The sequence below is a fragment of the Panthera uncia genome, chromosome F1, assembly GCF_023721935.1.
Source record: "Panthera uncia isolate 11264 chromosome F1, Puncia_PCG_1.0, whole genome shotgun sequence".
Taxonomy (NCBI): Eukaryota; Metazoa; Chordata; class Mammalia; order Carnivora; family Felidae; genus Panthera; species Panthera uncia.
The window spans coordinates 49,114,791-49,133,547 of record NC_064813.1 but is presented as its reverse complement, the minus strand read 5'-3'; the positions used below and the strand labels follow the sequence as shown (position 1 = coordinate 49,133,547).

The 18,757-nt window shown below is 33.4% G+C and overlaps 1 protein-coding gene across 2 annotated transcripts in view; it reads right to left on the bottom strand.

The window, feature by feature from the left end:
- The window catches only part of BRINP3 (BMP/retinoic acid inducible neural specific 3), a 384,838-nt gene that overhangs the window by 136,707 nt on the left and 229,374 nt on the right, over window positions 1-18,757 (bottom strand). The window lies entirely within an intron of this gene.

The following is an 18,757-nucleotide window of genomic DNA, read 5'->3' as shown; positions in this document are numbered from 1 at the left end:
AGACTCAACAAAGTGAGCCACCCAGGTGCCTCTATGCAGATTGTGTTTTAAATATATTGTTAAAGATCAGAGCGGATACAAAAGATCCTTCAATTTTTCCTATATCGTTCCCATGTTGTTGCAATAAACTACTGCTTACTATTTCCACAGTTGGGAGAATTTTACAGTCTAAAAGAAGAATATAGAACCTTCTTAACTCAAAGAAGTTCCTTGGAAGTAATTATACTAACCAATAGTATAGAGTCACGTTAATTTAGATTAAAATAAAATAGTACAAATATTTCACTCGGAAATAAACCATCTTTATGATTTTCTATCAAATTTCTCTACAGTTTTACATAGTCTAAAGATGATATAATGCCACAGCGATGCAGTGGAGTAATAAAATCAATTCAATGAGAACTAGTTGAAGAAAAACTATCTGAAGCAAATTTTTTAAACTATTAAAACAGTGAAGAAAATGGGACAAAAGAGTAAACACACAAAAAAACATGCCACATTCCTAAATGAAATTGCACTATTAAGAGTCCATCATCTTCAAACTCAGGCATTACATATTTAAAATACTTGCAGTCAAAATCATAATAATGTTATATATTTTGAAGAAAACAGACTTAAATGAACATGCCCAGGTCACTACTGTAGCTCCACCAACTTAAGCTGTTTAAGCTTCAAGTTTCTATTGGGTGGAATGACTAAAATTTTCCTAGAGCACAGTGTGCTTGGGAAACAAAAATGAGGTGATCCATAAACAGTGCTTCCCATGTGCCTGGGCCACAGTAATTAATTCAAGGTAAATGTAAAGTATGTGTAAATGTTTACTATTAAAAAGCAAAGGCACAAGATGATCTCAATTCATGTGAACTTATTGAAATTATCCATACTCTACCTCTCAATCAAGGTTATTAAGATCACAATACTTTTTCTGATATCAGTGCTGAATGTTAACTAACACTTTTCTTTGTAGTTAGAGAGCAGGGGGTTGAATTTTAAACCATCCTAAATCAAACTCACCCTTGAAAGAAACCAGGTAGAAATTTTGTACAAAATCACATCAATACACAATTAGAGCACAATATAGTAAGAATAATCCACAGGTTAAGCTAGAAATATTGGTATAGGAAAAAATAGTTCAATTACATAAAATGAAAAGAACAACAGTAGCTACAAGAAAAATAGAAAAAGTTTTCTGATCTGTAGTATTGAAGACAATCAAGGAGTCTCTCAAAACAAGTATGATTATATGAGAAAATCTTCATCCATGTTGAGGGAAAAAAGCAAAAGAAAATGAATATATACTTCATAAAATTATACACACACATCCATTATATACATAGCTCTGTGAATGTGATATTGTTCTAGGCTTTTTACAGAATGAAGCAAAGCATTAGTTTGTCATTTTGGCTAAACTGATTATTGTTTATCGACAATTCAATAAAATGCATGATCATATGAATAATATATCTCTTTATCACAGATCTATAAATGCACATTTAAAAAAAAAAAGCTTGTAATGTTCCTGGAAACTTTATCTGAAATCAATAGGGGGACTTTTTTTTTTTTATACCTCTTAAAGTATAAAACAGATAAGAATCTGTTTATTCTCCATTACAATGGCTTGTCACTTGTGAACTATTTATTGACCATGTGATAAGAAAAAATATTGAATGGCAGTATCCTTTTTGTTCCAATGCGTCATTTTTAATGACAAAAATAATAAATGTTTATGTTGGAACTTCAAACAATAAAGTGACAACTGCTTTTCTCCTCTGTTCTCATTTATTTGCCATCTTCCGTTAACCAGAAACAAAAATCATTGAAACTAGAAGAAACGGCTGTTCAAGACCATCTTTTATTCATCGACCAAATTTTCATGAACTTCAAACTTTACAGCTTTTTCCTCCTATTTTTTCTTAGATTTCATTTGCTTCGAAGTTATATTAGAGTACATTGAAGTAGTTTTTTGGATAATTTTATATCATCATTGATTGTGCATAAGAAACAATAGAATACTGATAAGTACAACGTAGCTCTTTTATAAGGAGTTTTTAAAAATCCAATCCAATCCAATCCACTTTTAATATTGAAATGTTATATTTATTTTGTTTTTGTTCAAGGCCACGGTGATGACTATTCTATGATCTAAAGGATAAACACATGATAAATCAGTCTTCCACTAGGAGTAGCATCCTTATTTCTTTTTTTATTTTGTTAAGTACTCATAATTCAAAAAGCACAATTATTTCTTATGAAAAGCAATTAGCCTTTTCCTAATAAACTCATCAGTGAGTAGCCATGAGAAACACTATTTCCCAAGAGTAGAAAATTGTTTTAAGGAATAAATATACTAAGAATTGGGAGATTAACCTTCTCAAGATATTTTAATAGCTTAATCCTTTATTTTATCACAAAGTTTTCTTTATGTTTTGTTATGGCCATTATAATTTTTTTAATGTTTATATCTGAGACAGAGAGAGACAAAGGATGAGTGGGGGAGGGGCAGAGATAGAGGAAGACACAGAATCCTCAGCAGGTTTACACCAGGCTCTGAGCTGTCAGCAAGGAGCCTGATGCCAGGCTTGAACCCCAGAGCCATGAGATCATGACCTGAGCCGAAGTCGGACGCTCCACCAACTGAGCCACCCAGGTGCCCCTGGCAATTATAAAATTACACTCGTCTGTTCACATTATTTTCTTCACTTATTGAACTGTAAACTCCCTATTCATAATTACACACAGTACTTCACACATGGTAGGAATTCAATGATTGTGAAATAAATTGGTGGATAAATATGTTAGTTTTAGTTCGAAATAACAAAAGAATATTTACATTCATTTATTCAACTTTTCTGAGAACCTCTTGAAGAAAATGCAGCAGTGACAGCATACAAAAAGTTTTAGAACTATCAGGAGTCTTAGAAACCATCCAGCCTCACCATCTCATCACACAAATGAAGTATCTGGAGCCCAGAGAGGTTATGGAGCATGCTCAGTATCATGTAAGTGAAATTAGAGCTGGAACTGGGTCTTAAACCTCCTGACTCATCAGTCAAAGACCCATTCTGAGCATCATACTGGCTTTCCAAGTTCTATATGTAAGGGTTTTAAACTTTGTTTGCCTTCATCAATTTAATTCATTCTCCCTCTACCTTTCCCTCTCTCTTTAGCAATAGAGTTACAGTAAATAAAAATTTAACTGGTCTAGATTGATGTATAGGACAGTTAGAATGGTGTAGTATCTTGGGTCATTCTCATGAATAACAAATATTGCCATGAATGTGATGGTTAATACAACAATACAACTTGGCTTTTAAAAGCCAAATGAATTACCTTTTACGCTAAATATTAATTTATTAAAGACTTGAAATATAACTTCCCACATGTTCTTATATTATGCTACATTAGACTTTTAAAGAGTAAAATACAAATGCTGATTATTTTTTATTATGTCCTAATATAGGATCTTTTATAGTTGTATATGGTTAAACCTATCAAAATAACAAAAACCTTTAGACAATACCAATATCAAATATATATATATATATATATATAAATTTTTATATGGTATAATATATATGTTGTAACCCATTATTTATAATTAAATCATGATAGGATACTAAAACATACATAATTGTATATATGTAACTATATAAGTCTTAGATATAGGTTATAATTAAATATACAATAATTTTATCATATGATATTCATTTATGATATTATATAATTTTATGATATTATATATGGTACTTGATTATAAATTATATATAATAATTAGAAATTACATACATGCATCATTTCTGTTTATTTTCAAATGTGAATATTAAGTTTAAATGTATTTTTACCGTTTTTTTTCCTCTGCCAGTCATTAATTCTTATTTTAACCTTTTACTGAGCACTTAATATCAGACTACAATTCAATATAGTCTGAGTTCTTTATCCTGCTGCAATATTTCTGGGGCTTAATATTTAATTAAGAAAGAATTTTCAAACATGTTGTTAATTACAAAAAGCATATGAAAATGTTCATATTGGAATAATGATATTCTAGTAGCAAGAACATCATTTATTTTTAAAGTTAACTTTGTTATTTATACTAAGTTTTGTGGGAAAATTACAAATTCATATACAAAATGCTATATGTCCTCAAGTGAAACATACATGAGTAGATCAATGTACATGAGTAGATGCAAAATTTAATTGCATTTTCACATTATAACACACATTACACTTAGTGCATTATACACAATTAATATCATGATTTAAAATATATTGACATCATCAATGTTTCTTGAACCTGTTCTAGCTGTTTTTTTTTTTTTTTAATTTTTTTTTTTAATGTTTATTTATTTTTGAGACAGAGAGAGACAGTGCATGAATGGGGGAGGGTCAGAGAGAGAGGGAGACACAGAATTGGAAGCAGGCTCCAGGCTCTGAGCTGTCAGCACAGAGCCTGACGCGGGGCTCGAACTCACGGACCGTGAGATCATGACCTGAGCCGAAGTCGGCCGCTTAACCGACTGAGCCACCCAGGCACCCCTGTTCTAGCTGTTTAAAAGAAGTTTAAAATAGTACATGATATATAATCAATGCTCAGATGACTCATATATTTACATAGGAAGCACAAATACGAATCAAATACAAATTGAATGTAAAGGAGCATACACCATTGTTGAATTATTTATCTGTGCAAATAACTTTATGCTGAAAACTATTTCTCCTAATTTTACTCTCCATAATTTCAATAAATAACACACTTTTAAATATTAGAATCATCCATTTATAAGATTGCATTTTAAAAAGCTATCTGGACTTTATTCTACAGGAGGAGCAGTGATACTGTAAACAGGATAAAATGTATGATCATAAATAATAAGTTATGTATTTTCATAACGCATGTGCAAAATAAACAACAGAACTATGAATTGTAAAATGTAAAGAATGAGACACAATGCAGATCAAAATATAGCATGCGAAATAAACTATTAAGTTGTGAAGAGAATAATACAAAAGACAGGGTACACTTTATTTAGGGACAAAACAGAGTATGTCTTCTTGGAGAGCAATTGCTTTAGTGCAGTTTTCATTTACACCTGCCACCATGAGTCCAGGCATGGCTATAATGATTGACCTATTTTTTTCATACCCCATAAATCACCCTCCATCACAGTTATACACAAACACCCACATGTAAACCTGTTGAGACAGTCCATGTATGTCCTTTGGTACACTTTAAAATATAAAATTACACATGAGGCTAGAAAAAAGAAATTTTCTTAAAGTGTCTATTCAGTTTGATATGGAATAAGGTAAAGTGGACACAATTTAGTCACAGCAAGGTTGCCAAATAACATCAGGTCTCCTTTGTGCTTAATCCCAGGTTACCATGGAATTTCAGTGTGTGGCACTTGATTGGTCTTAAAGAGGCCAAATCTATAAGCTCACTCCTACAGATGCTGTTTGATTTATTTTATAAATAACGCAGAGCTTAAAATCACAGCAATTGGAAGAAACTATATAGAAAAAAAAAGTTTTCATTAGGTTCCTAACTACATATATATACACACTTAGAAAATTGACATTTTCCTAAAAGCTACATTTGTGTACCTGTAACTGATCATGTTACATAAATGGGAACTTTGTACTTCATTATATGAAGTCTAAAGGAATATTGTTATTACACTAGAGTTGCCTTAGAGTTTTCTGATGGATTCAGTATTAATAATTAAAAAACAGAGAAGTTTCACTGCCACAGGGCAGCTACAAACAACAAAGAGCTTACAACCTGGTTTGGGGCCTGGGCATGTCACCTGCATTCTGGTGAGAGTCCTTAGGCAGGCACCGCAGTTCTTGTGGCCGGTGTGGACCTGAATGCCACTTCCCCCAGACCAAAGAAACTACATTTGAGGGAACTCAGGAGCCAGAGGTTCATTTCTGTGGCTTCACCCAATAAATAAAAATGATCCAAGGCAGCATTCATTATATTTATTTTAAAAATGAAAGCAAACAGAAGAAGTAAAATATTTAAAAATGATTTTATTTTCTGTTTATTCTATGAATTGCAATCTCATTGCCTTTTAGTTATTGAATTTACTTCAAATGATCACAAACTCTAAAATACAACAGTAAAAAAAAAAATCTATTTCTAAACCCAAGTTCAGAATACAAATATTATGGGAATCATCACATAAAACTAAGAGTGTTTTACAATCATTTTCAACAACAATGTTGTCAGCTGTCCCTTTTAAGCAAAAAAACAAAATTAGGAGTTACACAAAAGGCTAAATTTAATATAAAAAAGAATTGGATTCGAAAAGGGTCCTTAGCCTTGGAGACAGTCATCTCTAATTGCAAAAGAACATGCACGGACTATCCCTTATGGTTTTTGTTATTCCTCTTCCAAATCTTTTCTGTATGTCTAGATCCAACCACTCCAAGATATGCCTCTATCTTTAAGTGTTCTCTCTTCTTCGATGGAAAAAGTAGAGAAGCAGTTAGATTGAACATATCCAAGATGTTATACACTGTCACCTAGGACTGAGCAAATGCCACTGAGTCCACAAACAAGACGTGTTGCCAGGTTGAGTGAGCAAAGAGTTACACTAAACACAGCCTCTCTCTTCATTTATCCCTGTTCTATAATTTATTTTATCAGCATATTTCTAAATCTACCCATTCTGTCCATTTAGTACTCACCCAGAGTCTCAGTCAAGTAGTTAATTGTGAGCTGAGGCTCCATATAATATAAAAATTTATCAGTTGAATTATCTATTTTGCTTTCCTTATCAAAGTAACTAAAAAATGTGCAGATGCAGGGGCGCCTGGGTGGCTCAGTCTGTTAAGTGTCTGGCTCTTGGTTTAAGCTCAGGTCATGTTCTCATGGTTTATGGGTTCTAGCCCTGCATTGGGCTCATGGCTGGCAGCGTAGAGCCAGCTTGGGATTCTCTCTCTCCCCCTTTCTCTGCCCCTCCTCCCACTCTCTCTCCCTCAAAAATAAATAAACTTAAAACAAAATGTGCAGGTACAAATTTCAAGTACTGGAGTGAAAGAACCTAACACAATATTGGAGAAAGATGGCAGCAGATTCAAGGGTACTGTCAATCCACCATGACAAGTAGTGCATATAAAGCACACCCTGGGACAATCTGTCACTAGCAAAATGCCAATTGCAAAATGCTCTGCCATACTGGGATACTAAAGCAAGGCAATTTATTAGATATAGGCTTTTTTTGTGCTTAAAAATTAATCTTGGGGCGCCTGGGTGGCTCAGTCGGTTAAACGTCCAACTTCAGCTTGGGTCATGATCTCACGGTTCATGAGTTCAAGTCCCATGTCGGGCTCCGTGCTGACAGCTCGGGGCCTGGAGTCTGCTTCAGATTCTGAATCTCCCTCTCTCTCTGCCTCTCTCCCGCTCACACTCTGTCTCTCTCAGAAATAAATAAACATTAATTTTTTTTTCAATTAATCAAGCTCTTTCATTATTTTTATTTTTTATTTTCTATTTTAATTTAGGAGCCAGTATAGGGTATTGTACCATTTTGCACAGGTCCCACTCTCTTATTAAAAAAAATACCTTACCAAAAATTTTTGTATCACTCCTCTAAAATTCCATATTTAATATCACTATTCTGACCTACTTATTAAAACATATCTTATTGCTTATGATTAAAAATATAAAACTTTTTATTGTAGCCTTTTGAAGTTTCAGCAGTATTCAATATTTCTGAATTCCTTAAGCATGTCAAAATCTCTGACTTCAGTTATCTTTTTATACTAGACAACTAATGCCTGTGCACAGACTAGCTAAACTTTCATACTGTAACTGTCATATTCTTCCATTTGTCACCCAATTAAACAAGTGCCCGAGAGAACTGATAAGCACACCATTTCAAAACTCCACAGACTCACGAATAATTAAAAAGACAGAAGTGGATTTCTTGTTTCAACTGGTCATTACAGAAACAGTTCTGCTGTCATTTCTTTTTCTTTCTTTCTTTCTTTCTTTCTTTCTTTCTTTCTTTCTTTCCTTCCTTCTTTCTGTCTTTCTTTCTTTTTTTCTTTTCCAAAAAATAATTGGCTTTGCCCACACAAAAAAAGTCGGATAAACCCAATTTCTTTAGTAACCGGTTATCACGAAAAGTCACTAAGATGACTTTTTGTCATCTTACAAACAAAATTATATGAGAAAGAAGAATCTTATAATCAACATGAATTACATCCACATTAGTAAAATTCTAAGAGCTGGGGTGAGGAATAAATTGAACAAATCTCTCAGTAATATTGCAATCACATTCTGTAGGGCTGCACCCCTCTGCATTATTGTTTCAAGTTGAAACACAGGCTGAAGAGTGTAATTAATATAATCATTTATCATAAAAAATTAATGGAAACATTACAAAGGTGAAAAGGACCCAAAGCTTAGTCATTTTTAAATCATGTATGTATCTATTTCCTGGAATAAATTCAGAAATAAAATAACACAAATTTGGGGCACCTGGGTGGCTCAGTCAGTTGGGTGTCTGACTTCCGCTCAGGTCATGATCTCCAGGTTCGTGGGCTCGAGCCCCACGTCCAGCTCTGTGCTGACAGCTCAGAGCCTGGAGCCTGCTCCAGATTGTGTGTGTGTGTTTCTTTCTGCCCCATCCCTGCTTGTACTCTGTCTCTCTCTCAGAAATAAATAAACATTAAAAAAATTTAAAGAAATAAAATAACAAAAATCCAATGTGGACTCACACTGCATTTTTGTCTTCCTCTTCCATTACCTCTTTCCTAAATGCTAATCTTTGTTATATTATTTCTTCCCATTTATTATCTTCAGATATCAGGTTTCTTTTTTTTATTTAAATTTTTTTTTTTTACATTTTATTTATTTTTGATAGAGAGACAGAGCACAAGTGGGGGAAGGTCAGAGAGAGAGGGAGACACAGGATCCAAAGCAGGCTCCAGGCTCTGAGCTGTCAGCCCAGAGCCAGAAGTGGGGCTTGAACTCAGGAACCATAAGATCATGACCTGAGCCTAAGTCGGACACTCAACCGACTGAGCCACCCAGGTGCCGCTAGATATCAGGTTACTAAAGGGACTTCTATATCTCCATGGTGCCTCTGGGACTTCACGGAGCTTTGTTAACAGCAAGCATTTCTCAAAATGCAGTCCAAAGACCACATGCACCCATGGTTACAAAGCACCAAGTCTATTAACTTTGAATCTCAGAAGATAATTTTTAGTCATACAACCAGGTGATTCTTAGCCACAGTAAACACTAAAACCCACCTAGCTAGTAAAGAAAAATCTTAAAAGAAAAAGATAGGGGCGCCTGGGTGGCTCAGTCTGTTGAGTGACTGACTTCGGCACAGGTCAGGATCTCACGGTTTGCGAGCTCGAGCCCTGCCTTGGGCTCTGTGCTGCCAGGTCAGAGCCTGGAGCCTGCTTCGGATTCTGTGTCTCCCTCTTTCTGCTGCCCCCCTCTCATGCTCTGTCTCAGAAATAAATAAACATTAAAAAAGAAAAAGATAATTCCTCAGTGGGTATATAATTTTGAATTATGGTTTTTTTCCCCTTTTCCTTATGAAAGATTACAAAAGCAAACCCCTGTTCATTCATATCTCATTCATTCAACATTGCTAGGGAAGAACTTTCAAAGGGATTTATTCTTGACGATCCAACTTTGATTCACTGTTCTTTTTTTTAAAAGTTCATATTGTAATTATTTTCTATGAAAAACTTTCAAAAGTAAAAAATAAACTAATCTGCTCCTTAATCACAATTTCCTCTTTTCTTGGTTCTATTGATATACCAATTATCTTTATAACATATTGAGTATAAAGGTATTTGCCTCTGCATTGTGGGACCTGCTAAAAATGACTGAGGTGTTATTCAGATGTATTTTACTGAGGTGTCATTTGGCCTGTTTGGTTGGTTTCCCATCCCCTTATCTCACTATAACTGTAATCTATTGATATAACTATGAATCCAACTTCCAGCCCTTTTTGTCTTCCTGAAAATCTACTACTAATCTGTTACCAGTGAGGAAATCAGATAAGTAAGCTGGGTAGATTTGTTTTTGAATGGTTTCTAAGGGAAAACCTGGAAGACTCCCTCTTATTAAAAAAATTAAAATAAAAATAAAAACATGGACTTTAAGATAAAACCTACAAAATCCCTTTAGATTGCTTAGGCCTCTTCTATACTTGCTTTTAAGTTTTCTGACATATTACAGTTTAAGCTATTGAAAAATGACATTAAAATTTCCAAAAGGGCTATATTTCAAGTCAGAAATATCCATATTATGCTTAACTATAATGGGACACTAGATTTTCAAGCGTAGAAAATGAAACAATTTTGATTACCAAAAGGGGAACCAAATTGCAGTTATGAAATTGGTTTCTATTTCCAGCTTTGTCCTTTGCTTATGGTGTAAATATCTTCACATATAAAAACAAAAATACCTGCATTACTTAGGGAATGATAAGAGATTAATATGAACAATTATATGCCAACATATTGGATAACCTAGAAAACATGGATTAAATCCTGGGAAGACACAACGTTCCAAAAGTTAACACAAATATAAAAAATCTGAATTGAGTTATTATAAGTATTGAAAGTGATTCAATAATTTAATGTATATATATATATATGTATATATATATACACATACACACACACACACACACACAGGCACACGCACGTACACACATGTATATGTTACTTAAACTCTGTTAAGCTCTGTTTTGATCACTATAGCTTTGTAATATAGTTTGAAATTTTGAAATCAGGGAGCTTGAAGCCTCCAGCTTTGTTTATTCTTCTTTCTCAAGATTGCTTTGGCTGTTCAGGGTCTTTTGTGGTTATATACATATTTAAAATTCTTTGCTCTAGTTCTGTGAAAAATACCATTGATATTTTAATGAGGATTGCATTAAATCTGTAGATTTCTTTGGGAAGTACAGACATTTTAACAATATTATTTCTTCCAAATTCATGAGCAAAATATATTTTATTTCATTTTTGTGTCATCTCTCTCTCTCTCTCTCTCTCTCTTATTTATTTATTTATTTATTTTGTCAGTATCTTACAGTTTTCAGAGTACAGGACTTTTACTTTCTTGATTAAATTTATTGCTAGGTATTTTTTTTTGATGCAGTTGTAATTGGGATTATTTTATTTCTCTTTCTCATAGCTCATTATTAGCATATAAAAAGGCTACAAATTTCTGTATGTTAATTTTGTACTCTGCCACTCTACTGAATTCATTATTAGTTCTAGCAGGTTTTTGGTGAAGTCTAGCATTTTCTATATACAGTATTATGTCATCCACAAATAATAATAGTTTTATTTCCTCCTTTCCAATTTATATGCATTTTATTCCTTTTTCTTGCCTAATTGATATGTCTAGGACTCCCACTACTATGCTGAATAAAAGTGGTGAGAGTGGGCACCCTTGTCCTATGCCTGGTCTTAGAGGAGAAATTTCCAATTTCTCATATTAAGTATGATGTTAGCTATACATTTGCCATATATAGCTTTTATTATGTTGAGGTACAAATGTAATCCCACTTGGTTGAGACTTTTTATCATAAATGGCTATTAAATTTTCTCAAATCCTTTCCCTGCATTATTGAGAAGATCATATGATTTTAATATTTAATTATTTTTGAGAGAGAGAACACAAGAAAGGGGGAGGGGAAAGAAAGAGGAGACAGTGCAGAGCCCAAGGAAGGGTTTGAACCCTGGAACTATGACATCATGACCTGAGCTGAAGTCGAAAGCTTAACCCACTGAGCCACCCAGGTGCTTCCAAGAAGATCATATGATTTTTGTCCTCTGTTTTGTTAATGTGGGATCATGTTGCTTGATTTGCAGATGCTGAGCCATCCTTACATCTCTGGAATAGCTCCCACTCAATTTGGTATATGATCCTTTCAATATATTGTTCAATTCTAATATTTTGTTGAGGATTCTTGCATCTATGTTTGCCAGGGATAATGCCCTGTAATTTTCTTTTATTGTGCTGTCATTGTCTAGTTTTAGTATCAGAGTAATACTAGCTTCAAAAACATGAGTTTGGAAATATTCATTATTCTTCAATTTGGGGAGTAATTTGAGGAGAACCAGAACTAACTCTTCTTTAAATGTTTGGTAAAATTCACCTGTGAATCTTTTGGTCCTAGATGTTAGTTTTGGGGGAGTTTTAAATTACTGAATTACTTTCAATACTTGTAATCACTCAATTCAGATTTTTTATATTTGTGTTAACTCTTGGAACGTTGTGTCTTCCCAGGATTTTATCCATGTTTTTTAGGTTATCCAATATATGGGCATATAATTGTTCATATTAATCTCTTATCATCCTTTGTATTTCTGTAGTGTGAGTTGTAACTTCTCCTTTTGAAGTAGGCCTGTATCACTATGAACTTCTATCTTAGAAATTCTTTTGTTGCTTCCCATAGGCTTTGAAAAATTGCATTTCCGTTTTCATTTATGTCAAGGTAATCTGATTTTCTCTTTGTGTTGAGAAAACTGAATGAAAAAGAATCAAAATGGACCACTACTTTACTCCATATATGAAAATAAATCCAAAAGATATGAAAGACCTTTAATGTAAGACCTGATAAAAATCTCAGGACAAAACATCAGCAGTAAGCTCTTTGACATTGGTCTTAGCAATTTTTTCAAACCCAGACAAGGGTAACAAAAGCTAAAAAAACAAATGGGATTATGTTAAACTCAAAACCTGTCACACAGTGAAGGAAACCAACAAGAAAACAAAACAAAAACAAAAGCAACTTACTAAATAGAAGATATTGGTAAGTCATACATCCAATAAGGGGTTGATATAAAAAAATATAAAGAACTTACAATTTAATGTAATGTAAATAACAATTTAAATGTAAATAACAGTGTAAATAACAATTTAAAAATGGTCATATAAATTAGACTTTTTTCCAAAGAAAACATACAAACAGGCAGACTAAAAGATGCTCAACATCGCTAGTAATCATGGAAATTCAAATAAAAAACCCAATAAGGTATCATTTGAAATCTGTCAGAATGGCTATTATCAAAAATAACAGATGTTGGTGAGGATATGGAGCAATGGGAACCTTCATACACTCTGTGTGGGAGCATAAATTGATGCAACCACTACGGAGAAGAGTACTGAAGTTCCTCAAAAAAAAAAAAAAAGTGCCATAAAATTCAGAAATTTCACTTCTGGGTATTTATCTGAAGAAAATGAAAACAACAATTTGAAATGATATATATACTCCTGTAATTCACTATACCACTGTTTATACTAACTCAGTTATGGAAGCACCATAAATACCATCCAAGATGAATGGAATGGATAAAATAGATTCAGATATATTCAGACAGATATATACAATGGGATATTACTCAGCCATAAAAAAGAATCCAATCTTGTCATTTGTGACTGCATGGATAAACTTAGTGGGCATTATGCTAAGTGAAATAAATCAGACACAGAAAGAAAAATACTATATCATTTCACTTTTATGTGGAATCTAAAATCATAAAACAAAACGAAAACAGAAACAGACTGATAGATACAGTAAACAAACTGTTGGTTATCATAGGTGGGAGGGGTTAAAGGGTGGGTGAAATAGGTGAAGAAGATTAAAAGGAACAAATTTCCAGTTATAAAAGAAATAAGTAATGATAATGTAATGCATGGCATAGGAAATATAGTCAATAAAATTGTAATAATGTTTTACGGTGACAAATGGTAACTAGACTTATCATGTGGATCCTTTTGCAATGTATAAAAATATTGAATCACTATGATTTATGTCTGAAACTAATAGCATATTGTATGTCAATTTTGCTTCAGTAAAAATAGGTAATCCCTATACAAATATAGGTTTTTGTTTAGAAAAGGGAACAGAAGATTTCAAAGTTTAATTCTCAAATTAGTAGTTTTCATTAACAGTGTGGCAAAGTTCCTAACTATCAAAAATAATGTATTTGATCCGTATTGATAGATCTGGAAAGAAGAGTTTCACATAAAACCTGCATTTGATAACATATGAGTACTTAATATAAAACATTTTCTAAAAATAATAGTTTATATAGATATAGATAGATGATAGATGACAGATAGATAGCGATAGATAGATAGATAGATAGATAGATAGAAATAATTGAGCATCCTATTGAAATTTAGATCCAATTCAGAGAATTTATTTTAAAAATTATATAAATTGAATTTAAAGTAAACAAACAAAAGTATGGGTTATACGGAAATATCTGAGTCATGTCTCATGACATAATTTTAAGACTGAAAGCCAACATAAAAATATTCAAGTTTTTCTAAAGTTTACACCTCTTTATTCATGTAGAACCAAAATGATTAGTTTCTAGTCCTGAATATCATACACAAAAATATCGTATCAAATCATGTTTTCCCCTATCAATATTTCTTAAACTTTAGAACTTAAATTAAAAAAACCTGAGTTCTAGTCCTACATCTAGTCCTTCCCTTTCCTAGAAGAGATCATTCAAAATCAATTGGTCTTAACTTTCTCACATACAGAAGGAGATAATTTTAAGAAATGTCTTTTAAGGAATGTCTAAATCCCTTTCAGGAACCTGGGTGGCTCAGTCAATTAAGCATCTGACTTTGGCTCAAGTCATGATCTCATGGCTCCTGAATTTGAACTCTGTGCTGACAGCTCAAAGCCTGGAGCCTGCTTTGGATTCTGTGTCTCCTTCTCTCTCTGCACAACCCACCCCTCACCCGCTCCCCCACCCGCGCCCCCGGCGCCCCCGACCACCACCACTTGTGCTCTGTCTCTGTCTCTGTCTCTCAAAAATAAATAAATGTTTAAAAAAATGGTGAAGCAGAAGGAGGAGGGAGTGAATTGCCCTTTCCCCTTTTTGCTGTCTTTATTTCTTACTAGTCTATGTTTTTTGGCCTCCCACTGTTCCCCTTTACAAATCATTAATTAAAATATAATTGTATGTATAATTTTTTGAGATAATTAATATATATGTTAATACCTTTACATTGAAAGGTACTGTAATTTCTTTATTTAGAACATTGATTTTTTTAACCTCTTTTGCACATTCAAATCACCAGAGATGCTTTAAAAAAAATCACTAATTAGAAATTTTGACACCCTCAGTCTCTTGTTGGAGCTTAGGCACTGCTACTTTTAGAAAGCTATCTGGAGATTTTTATTCTTTTTAATTTTTTTAAGTTTTTATTTAAATTACTAGAGAATTTTAATATGCTGCTAGAGGTGTTGAGAACCACTAGTTTCAAAATACCCTTGATGTTATTATTAATCAACTGATTTTAATTAAATCTAATTGATTTTTTCTTTTGTTGCCTTTAGGTTTGACTAACATTGACTGCTGAAATTTATAGTGTCTTTTCAGCATGCATTGATATGATCCTGTGGGTTTTTCTTGATAAATCACTTATTTAGTTTTCCAATAAACATTTGCTGTTAAGTGTGGACTTTTGGGGTCTTAGGTTTATGGGAATATCCCTACTAGACTCCCTATCTTGAATAGTAGTTGAACTTTATCATTTGTAACTTGCACCCCAAGAGACTAATCCACAAAGAGCTCAGATCCATTCAATTCAGCAAATACTATCAAGGCAGAAGCTTATCTCAGTGTCTCCTGCTCCATGGTTTCTTTTTCAACATCGCTTAAGAATTTCTTTCTTGTCAATTTCATAGAAGAATGTGTTGTTGTTAATTTCACCCACCACTTTCAGTTATTTTCAATTGTCAGTGGGAGATCTGAATTCCCTTTTGCTATATTAGAAGAAAGCTTTGACATTCTTTATCAACTTGTATTAATTTGTTCTTTCTAATAGTCACTCTATTGTTTTATTTACTTTTTTTTTGGTTTTGATGGGATAATAAAATCCATTCACATTTGCCTTACACAGATATTCTTTTTTTTAATATTTATTTATTTTTATTTTGAGAGAGAGAGAGAGAGAGCTAGAATGTGTACATGAGTGCAGGAGGGACAGAAAGAGAGGGAGTGAGACAGTCCCAAGCAGGCTCTATGTTGTCAGCACAGAACCTGACGTGAGGCTCAATCCCAGGAACTGTGAGATTATGATGTGAGTTGAGATCAAGAGTCCAATGCTCAACCGACTGAGCCACCCCAGCACCCCTACACTGATAGTCTTGATTCAAATTTTTCTTTTTTTAATGTTAGTATTGTTTCTTTTTTCTTTTGCATTTTTTTTTCCTTTTTGTCTCATTTTTATTGACTTAGTCAAGTTTTTATTATATATTTATTTTTTCCTTGTCTGGTATAGAATATCCTGTTTCACCTCTGTCTTCCATTAGTGTTTAGCTTCCATTTGTTGATACTCATAATTACGATTTCTTTCTCTGTTGGGGCACCTGGGTGGCTCAGTCGGTTAAGTGTCCGACTTTGGCTGTCATGATCTTGCGGTTTGTGAGTTTGAACCTCGCGTCGGGCTCATTGCTGACAGCTCAGAGCCTGGAGTTTGCTTCCAATTCTGCATCTCCCTCCTTCTCTGCCCATCCCCTGTTCACACTTTGTCTCTCAATAATAAATAAATGTTAAAAAAATGGAAAAAAAATTCTTTCTCTGTTAAAACATGAAAAATATATTTAACCATAAAACTTTATTCCAACAAAATGAAAACAAAACGTTTATTCCATAATGACCCACCCACCCATTAACATATCTTTTGAATAAACAAATGAGATGAAGAGTGTATTAGAAAGAACTGTTAACAGAGTAGATCAGAAGAAAGAGAGAATAAGCAATATGGAATATGGAAACCTAGAAATGATTCAGGTGGAAGATGAGAACTAAGATTTTTACACAAATGAAGAAACCCTATGAGAGCTATCAGACTCCATTAGAAGAGCCAAATAAACATAATCTGTATATAAGAAGGAAAAGAAGAGAACAAGAGGCAGAGAAGTTATTTAAAGAAATAATAGTTGATAATTCACAAATCTTGGGAAAGAACTAGACATACAAGTTAATCCATCACCTTACTACTTTAATGTAAAGACACCCTCTCCAAGACATGAAGCTGTCAAATCTCAATGATAAAGAAAGAATCTTAAAGGCAATCAGGCAAAAAATAAAGTACCTAAAAAAGAAAACCCCATCATCAGAAACTCTGCTGGCCAAGGAGAAAGTAACATGACATATTCAGTGTAATGAAAGATTAAAAATTGTCAACAAAGAATTCTCTATCCAGCAAAGTCATCCTTCATACTCAAGGAGGGATAAAAATTACCCCAGACAAACAAAACCTGAGGGAGTTCACCACCACTAGGCCAGCCTTATAAGAAATGTTGAAAGGAGCTCTTCTATCTGAAATGAAGAGACAAAAACACACAAAACCTTGAGTAAGAGGATAAGCAGAATCAGAAAATTATAACTCTTTTAGAATAAGGTGTTAAACACTTATTTATTGCATATAGGTTAAAAGAAAAAAATGTGTTAAAATAACTGTAACTGGGACGCCTGGGTGGCTCAGTCAGTTGAGCGTCCAACTTCAGCTCAGGTCATGCCCCACGTCGGGCTCTGTGCTGACAGCTCGGGGCCTGGAACCTGCTTCAGATTCTGTGTCTCTCTCTCTCTCTCTGCCCCTCCCCCCCTCATTCTCTGTCTCTCTCTTTCTGTCAAAAATAAATAAACATTAAAAAATTTTAAAAAATAAATAAAATAAAATAAAATAACTGTAACTATCACATTTTTGTAACAGACTCAGCATAAAAAAAGATAACTAATGACAACAAAAATAGAGAAGAGGAGGAAAATGATGAGACTTTCATGGGCAAATGAAGATAAATTTCTATCATCAGCTGAAAGAAGACTATTTTATCTACGAAATGTTTTATACAAACCTCATGGAAACCACAAGCTGAAAGTCTGGAGCAAATACATAAAGCATTTTTAAAAAGCGGAGAGAATGAACAAATCAAGAGAGAAATCCACCAACTTTAAGAGGTACTAACACTAGGAAAAGAAAAATGGAGACACAAAACAACTAGAAAAAAAAGATAAAATGACAGCAATAAGTTTCCATATATCAACAATCACCTTAAATATAAATGGATTGAACACATCCATTAAAAAGCAAAGAGTAATAAGAGACAATTATATGCTGCTTTCAGAAGACTCATCTCAGCTCTAAAGAATAACATAGGCTCAAAGTGAAGGGGTGGAAGAAGATACTTCAAGCAAAGAAAGCAGCTATAGTCATACTTTTATCAGACAAAGTAGACTTCAAGCCAAAAATAGTTGCAAGAAACAAAGGTGATTATATAATGAAAAGAGGTCAATGCATCATGAAGATATAACAATTATAACTATATCCAATCCCAAAATTCGAGCACCAAAATATATCAAGCAAATATTAATAGATCCTAAAAGAGAAAGACAACAACAATAATAATAGGAGCTTCAGTATCCCATTATCAGTAATGGATAGATCATCCGCAAAGAAAATTATCATATCAACATTGGAATTGAGCCGCAAATGGACCTCACAGGCATATATACAACATTCCATCCACTAGCAGCAAAATATACATTCTTCTCAAGTGCGCATGAAATATTCTGCAGGATAGGTCATACGATAGACCGTAAAACAAATCTTAGCAAATGTAAGAAGATTAAAATCATACCAACTACCTTCTCTGCCAGTAATGGCATAAAATTAGAAAACAACAAGAGGAAAGTAAGTAGTTCTTCAAATATGTGGAAAGTAAACAACACATTT